Source organism: Mus caroli, chromosome 14 (assembly GCF_900094665.2).
Source record: "Mus caroli chromosome 14, CAROLI_EIJ_v1.1, whole genome shotgun sequence".
NCBI lineage: Eukaryota > Metazoa > Chordata > Mammalia > Rodentia > Muridae > Mus > Mus caroli.
Window position 1 is genome coordinate 54,105,009 of NC_034583.1, and position 6,484 is coordinate 54,111,492.

Genomic DNA, 6,484 nt, shown 5'->3' on the forward strand with positions numbered 1-6,484 from the left:
AGCGTGTCTACCCTTGTGGGTTCTGACCTGTCAAGGAAGGATGAGGAAGCTTCCAGACTATTCACCACTCGCTACATAGACCTCGAGAAGAGTTGCCATCTCAGGTAAGCTACTGTTGGCTAGCCTGAGGTCAGCATGTGGGCTGCAGCCATGAGTTTCTCTTTAATATAGGATGTGTTCTCTGTGCATGGGAGTTTCCAAGTGAAGACCCAAGAACTTGAGGGAAAAAAAAAAGAGTCAGGAATTAACCATTGAGGTAGACAAAAGTCAGGAACCTCATTGAAAACTCTGGAGGTCCATTCTGTAGAGAAGAAAATAAGTACAAAGAAATAAAGGCCCCCTGTGATGAAGAGCTAGGGAGGGGGCTACCTAGTGATCCAAGGCCCCTGTCTCTATCCTGCCTTACAGTACCACCCATGCCCCGCACAGCAGGGAGCCCAGGCTTTCCTCCCACAAGAAAGAAACAAGGCAGTAGACATATATATGGCCGTGCCCCCACCCCTGCTGCTGTTCATACATCCCCTCCTCTGTGTTCCTTAGCAGTCCATCAACATCTGAATGTCTCCAACTGCGCGGAGGAGCACAGCAGGGTTTCTTACACCATGGGGACCAGGTGCGTTCATTTTACCTTGACAACCAAGAACTCTTACAAGCAGATTCTAAATGCAGTAGCTGGTTTCATTCCACCTTGGAAGTTACCAAGAGAAGCTGAAATGGAGAGAGAAAGGGGTTTTTAGTTTTGTATTTTTAAAGGTCTCACTCAAAGGCCGGGTGCTTCTTGAAGCTTTCCAACTAGGCCTCATTTAAATTGCCCCTGTAACTGCATTGTCTTCACAGACATGCACAGCCAAACAGTGCACAGCCTTCTGCCTGGGCAAAGAAGCAGCTGCCCAGTGATCAACCTGTGGGCTCAGGAGTCCCCTCAAACTGACAGTGTTAGTGAGTCTTACACTTAGAAAATCAAATTAATGAGAGATTTAAACATGAAAACCTCCGTGTTCTGTCAGCACCCCTGGTAAAGGGATCTGCTTTCAGGCCTCTAGTCCAAGCCTCTGGCGTTTCCCCATTGCTATTGGCCCTGCACGGGGGGNGGNGGGGGGGGGGGGGGGGGGNGGCCTGGCCTATTTTGGAACAAGGTAAGTCTATGGACTATGGACCAGCAGGGAGCAGCCAAGGCTGGATGGCAGGGCACTTCCATTATCCTACCTAGTACACAGAGGTCACTCAAGCACCTATGGCTGTCGTCAACTTATCTAAGCTGTTCAGAACTGATTCCAGGAAGTGTTTCTCCAAAGGCCCTGAGTGTAGCTGGTTTAAAATCCTACGTGTCGGGTGGGGAGTGATTTGGATCCCCATGTCCCCCAGGTTTCTAGGCACCTGCATCAGCCCATGCCTAAAAGAGCACCCCTCTTTCTGTAGCTGCTAGTGTCTTGCCCACACTTGCCCAAGTAACTCCAATAAACTCGCCGGCTTCCCACTCTAGGCTCATTCTTCCTAATGTCCTAGCCTCTCTCAGATCCTGGCTGTGGACTTCATGAACTGTTGGTATTTGCTTCTTTTTAGGAAAGAATTCTCCCATTTTCTCTGTGTCTTCTCCACATGCCTGGCCCATAGCTAGAGGCAGCACTCACCTGGCATCTGCTCTGCCCATCCCTGTCCCATTGGTACCCAGAGCACCCTGGATGCATGCGGGGCCCCTTTGTTCCCATCAGACTGCAGAGCAGTATCTCCGAACGGAACATGTTGGGGAACTAGGCAGATTCTTCAAGAAGCCAAGGACAGAAGAGAAGCTGGGGGTGGGGGGATGCAGCCAGGACCCACAGAGATCTCAGGATTCTAGAGAAAAATTCATCTAATCCAAGGCAGGCTCTCATTGTCTAAATTAGATAAAAACATTGGTTTGTGATGGAAAACAAGATATATTGAGTTTTAAAAAGGAACGTTCTACAAGTCTCCTGAGACCAAGTGTGGTCACCTGCTGGGGTCCCCTCAACCATCTAGGACCTCTGGCCAGACAGGCCACCAGCAGTGAGAGGTTCTGTGTCTACTCTCTCACACGGGGACAATTGGTGGCCAGCATGCGCAATTGCTCAGACATCAGATTCCAGCAGAGAATTTGGTAGATTACACAGTAATACAAGTTAATGTAGGCATTTTCAGGATGGTAGAGTTGTAGTTTCAGAAACGGGGGACCTGGACAAGAGGAACTGAGTATCTCTCACAAAAAAGGAAGAATTGAGCAAGTCACAGGCCCAACCCTACCTTCCAGTTCAGTGTCATGTGACTTTCCCTGGAAAATCTATTTCTACACACCCCAGATAAGGGTAATGGCATACCAGAGAAAGGAGCCCACCGAATCCAGTAAACCAGCAAGTTTAGTGGTATAACATGCCGGAGCATGAGAACTTACTGACAACTATACCACAGATGCCCTCCTCTAGTCCAGTAGCTGTTAATTCATATATCCCGGAGGCTGGGAGATGGTCAAAGCCCCTTCCTTCCATGAGGGGATGTTAATGGAACCAATGTTGTGAAGGTCTCCTGTAGGTAATCATACCTGCTCTGATTTCTGCCCAGAGGACAGAGCTCTCCATACCTTGTCTCCCTAATGGCCAAGAATATTCTTGTGCACATGACAAGAAACTGTCAATATCTTAGTCTGACAAGCCCCCGAGCTGGTATGGAACCATTTTCTCCCAGTTGACATCCTTCCTGGAAGGAGTAGAAAGTCCTGCAAGTCCCCAGGCAAGGGAGCTCTCCACATTACGAGATTCACAAGACCTGGCCCCAAGGTTATGAAGGCAGCTGCAGTTACTGGCAAGAGAAGATTCCTGGCAGCTGAGCTGCCTGCAGGCGGGCAGGGGGCTCCAGGGTCTAGGATGGGGTTTTTGGTGATGTTGCTGCTGTTTGAGTCACCCATGCTCCCATGAGTGCCACCAATAGACACACTGGTTGACTAAAGTGGACCCAGGTGGAATTATTTCTTGGAGCTGTCAGTTGGTGGCACATCTGAGGTGAACAGATGTTCCTCCCCCCAAGAAAAGTCACACCACCAGTTCTCTGGGATGTCACCAGCATCAATGTATTCTTTATCCTAGAGGAATAGTGTTGGGGCATATAGGAGATCCTAGAACCTGTGTGAACTGTTTAGAACCTACGTGTCTCAAAAACCAGACGTGGGGGCGGGGAGCAAGGAGAAGAACCTGCTCTCTGGGCCGGCAGCTCTCACCTATAATCCGAACACTCAGAGAAGTCTGTAGCAGGAGGCTCATTGATCAGTGGCCAGCCTGGCACACCCAGAATTCCAGCCCAGCCAAGCGATCTGTTGACCACCCCCCTCCCAAATAAAATGATCCCAGATGTCTTCATTTGATCACCCAGTGTAGAAGGTTAAGTTTTGCCATGCAAATTTATCAGTGGAAGGAGAGTCAGGGCAAACCTGCTAATAATTCCATCCCCCTTCACCAGTACCATGATGAACAGCTTCATTTTCCATATCTTCATCCCTTCGGGTGACTCTTCAAGTTGCTGTACAGGCATTAAGTCTGCTAACACACCTTGGCTGTCAACACTTAATCCCTGTGCTATGTGTGAGAGCCTGGCTCCCCAGAGCTGTGGCAAATAGTATCTGGGAGGGCGTGGACTCTCGTGCCTCAGTTCCCTCATTTGCCAACAATGTGAAGACAAACAGTGCCCGGCTGAATGTATGGGACAGTCATGGACCTACGGGTGGTTTGCATTTCCTGCTTTATAGAGGTTCGGAGAGCCTCCCCACGAGCTACCTGAGGTCGCCATTCTATGAGGTCATAGCTGGCGGCAGATCCAGAAGAGAACCATGCTGTCCTTCAGTTCTGTGCATCCATAATTTCCCAAGTCCTAGGTGGCATTGAGGTGACCCAGATGACTTAGGCCTGCCTCCATCATCTCAGGCCATGTGCAGTTCCTTCTACCCTAAAAATCACCAAGCTCGCAGGGACACAGCGACACTAGGTGCCTGCTCTCAGCTGTGCACAAGGCACAAGGAGGGTGGGGGAGGCGCACGCCTCTGCTTTTGAGCATGGAGTTCTCGCTTCCTTGTCCAGGCCCCTGCTCCACAGGGAGCCAAACTGCTAGTCTGCCCTTGTTAAACTGGTTTTAGGTCATTCCAGAGCGATTCAGGCCTGTGGCTGCACAGTTATTTTTAGATGAAACGTTAGTGGCTCAGCCGTGAAAGGCTACAACATACCTGAAGTGTTGTGCCCAGCCAGAAGGTACTGAATGAAGGGGCTAGCTAGATTCACTCAAGTCTGGACTCATAGCTTAAAGCAAGGTAGGGGGCAGGGGACTGGAGGGGTGGGGCACAGCCTGGCAAGGACTCTGTTGCATGCTTCTCCTTGGCTTCACATTCTTCCTGAAACATCAAACCCATCACAGTTAGACTCAAATCCAGTACTGGGTCCTGTCTTCACTGTAGGGGCCAGGATAAGCAATGAGAGCAGGTTCTAAGAGACACTGGCAGCTTGGATTGTCGCCGCTTGGACTGCCGCCGGGAATTTCCTCTTCAGCTGCTTGTGTGACTGTTCTTTGCTGTTCCTGGAGAACAGAGGGAGCATTTGCCCAGCTTCTGTTCCTCAGGGACCTGAGGAGAGGCTAGCATCAAACAGGTAGGTAACTAATAATGGAAATTTGTTTCTGCCCTTGAATGGAGGAGATCGTCATCAAGCCCCTCCCACCTCCTCCAGGAAACTTAAGCAAGCTCCTCCCACCTCCTCCCTGAAAACCTCAACTATATTCAGGCTGTTTTCCTGCCCGGATGGCTGACCATGCCCTATAAGAAGCTCAACTCCGGGCCTGAAGGGTGACTAGTAACTGGTGTGCTGCCTGTTCTCTGAGACAACTAAAGAAATACAGCCTTTTTAGATTTGACGTTGAGACATAGACTGCCTGATATGAGAAGGAAGGGTCAGCGAGCAAATGTGGAACAGCTTAGTGACAGGAGCAGTGTCTGTTTTAAACTTAGGACAATTTATTAGAGCTTAAAGGAGAAGCCCAGGGCAGGCAAGCAGTAAATCTTAGATGTCATCCTGAGGAGAATGGGGGGAAAGAAGGAAAAGACTGCTGTGTGTTTGAGTTACTGGCATGGAGGTGGGGGAGGAGGCTTCAGAGAAGGGTAAAGGAACCCAGAGTATCAGGAGAAACATACTGGTTCTGGTCAGGATCTGAAAGAGACAGGAAAGGAAGGGAGGAAGGGGAGGGAGGAAGGGAGGGAGGAAGGAAGGAAGGAAGGAAGGAAGGAAGGAAGGAAGGAAGGAAGGAAGGAAGGAAGGAGAAAATTTGTGTAATTAATATATGTTAAGATCTCTGAGGCTGAAGTCCAGTCCAGTAACACAAAAACTCTACTTGCCGGGCGTGGTGGCACACACCTTTAATCCCAGCACTTGAGGCAGAGGCAGGCGAATTTCTGAGTTCGAGGTCAGCCTGGTCTACAGAGTGAGTTCCAGGACAACCAGGTCTACACAGAGAAACCCTGTCTCAACCCCCCCCCCCAAAAAAAACCCAAAAATAAATAAATAAAATTTAATTTTAATAACAATTAAAAATGGGGTACAGAACTAAAACAGAGTTCTCAAAAGATGAAATACAAATGGGTAAGAAAGACCTTTAAAGGATTTATTTATGTTTGCATTTTATGTGTATGGGGACTTCATGTGCATGTACATCTGCATACCACAAGACAGCATCCATCAGACAGTTGTGAGCTGCCATGTGTGTGCTGGGAATTGAACTTAGTATCTTCAGAAGAGCAATGAATTTTGTTAACCACTGAGCCATCTCTCCAGCCCTCAAGAAACAAAATGTTCAATATCCTTAACCATCAGGGAAAGGCAAATTAAAACTATTTTGAGATTTCATGTTTTTCCAGTCAGAGTGGCCAAGATCAATAACATAGATAGATGATAATTCACATTGGAAGGGATGCAGAGAAGAACACTTACTGCCAGCCGAGATCCGCTTCTGACCTCAGGGGTCTCAGGCTCGAAGCTTATCTGGGCTGATAGGTTCACAAGATCTCGGTGGGCTTGAGCACCAAGGAAAGATAGCCTTCTCCAAGACGGTTTTCAGGGAAACCGCTCCTTTTTATCAGGGGTGGGGGTGGGAGTAGGGTGGGGTGTAACAAGAGCTATATAAACCTGGAGGAGTGGGGAGGGGCTTTCCAGGTAGTGTACATTACCGTCTGGTGCCGAGGTGCTGGGAATGCTTCATTGCATGAAGAGGAATTCCAGGTGCTTGCTCACCTTGTCCTTATATATAGAGAGAAGTTAAACCTGTAATTTGGCCACTGGGTTATGGGACTACTTCAAGAGGGGAGAGGTGTGGAAAGCCGTGCAGCGTGCAGCGTGCAGCGAGCAATCGCTGTGGAGAGCCGTGCGCGTGCCGCGAGCAATCACCATTATAAGATGGCGCTGGCCTCCGCTGTGACAAACTAGTAAACAAGCCTTGTGCG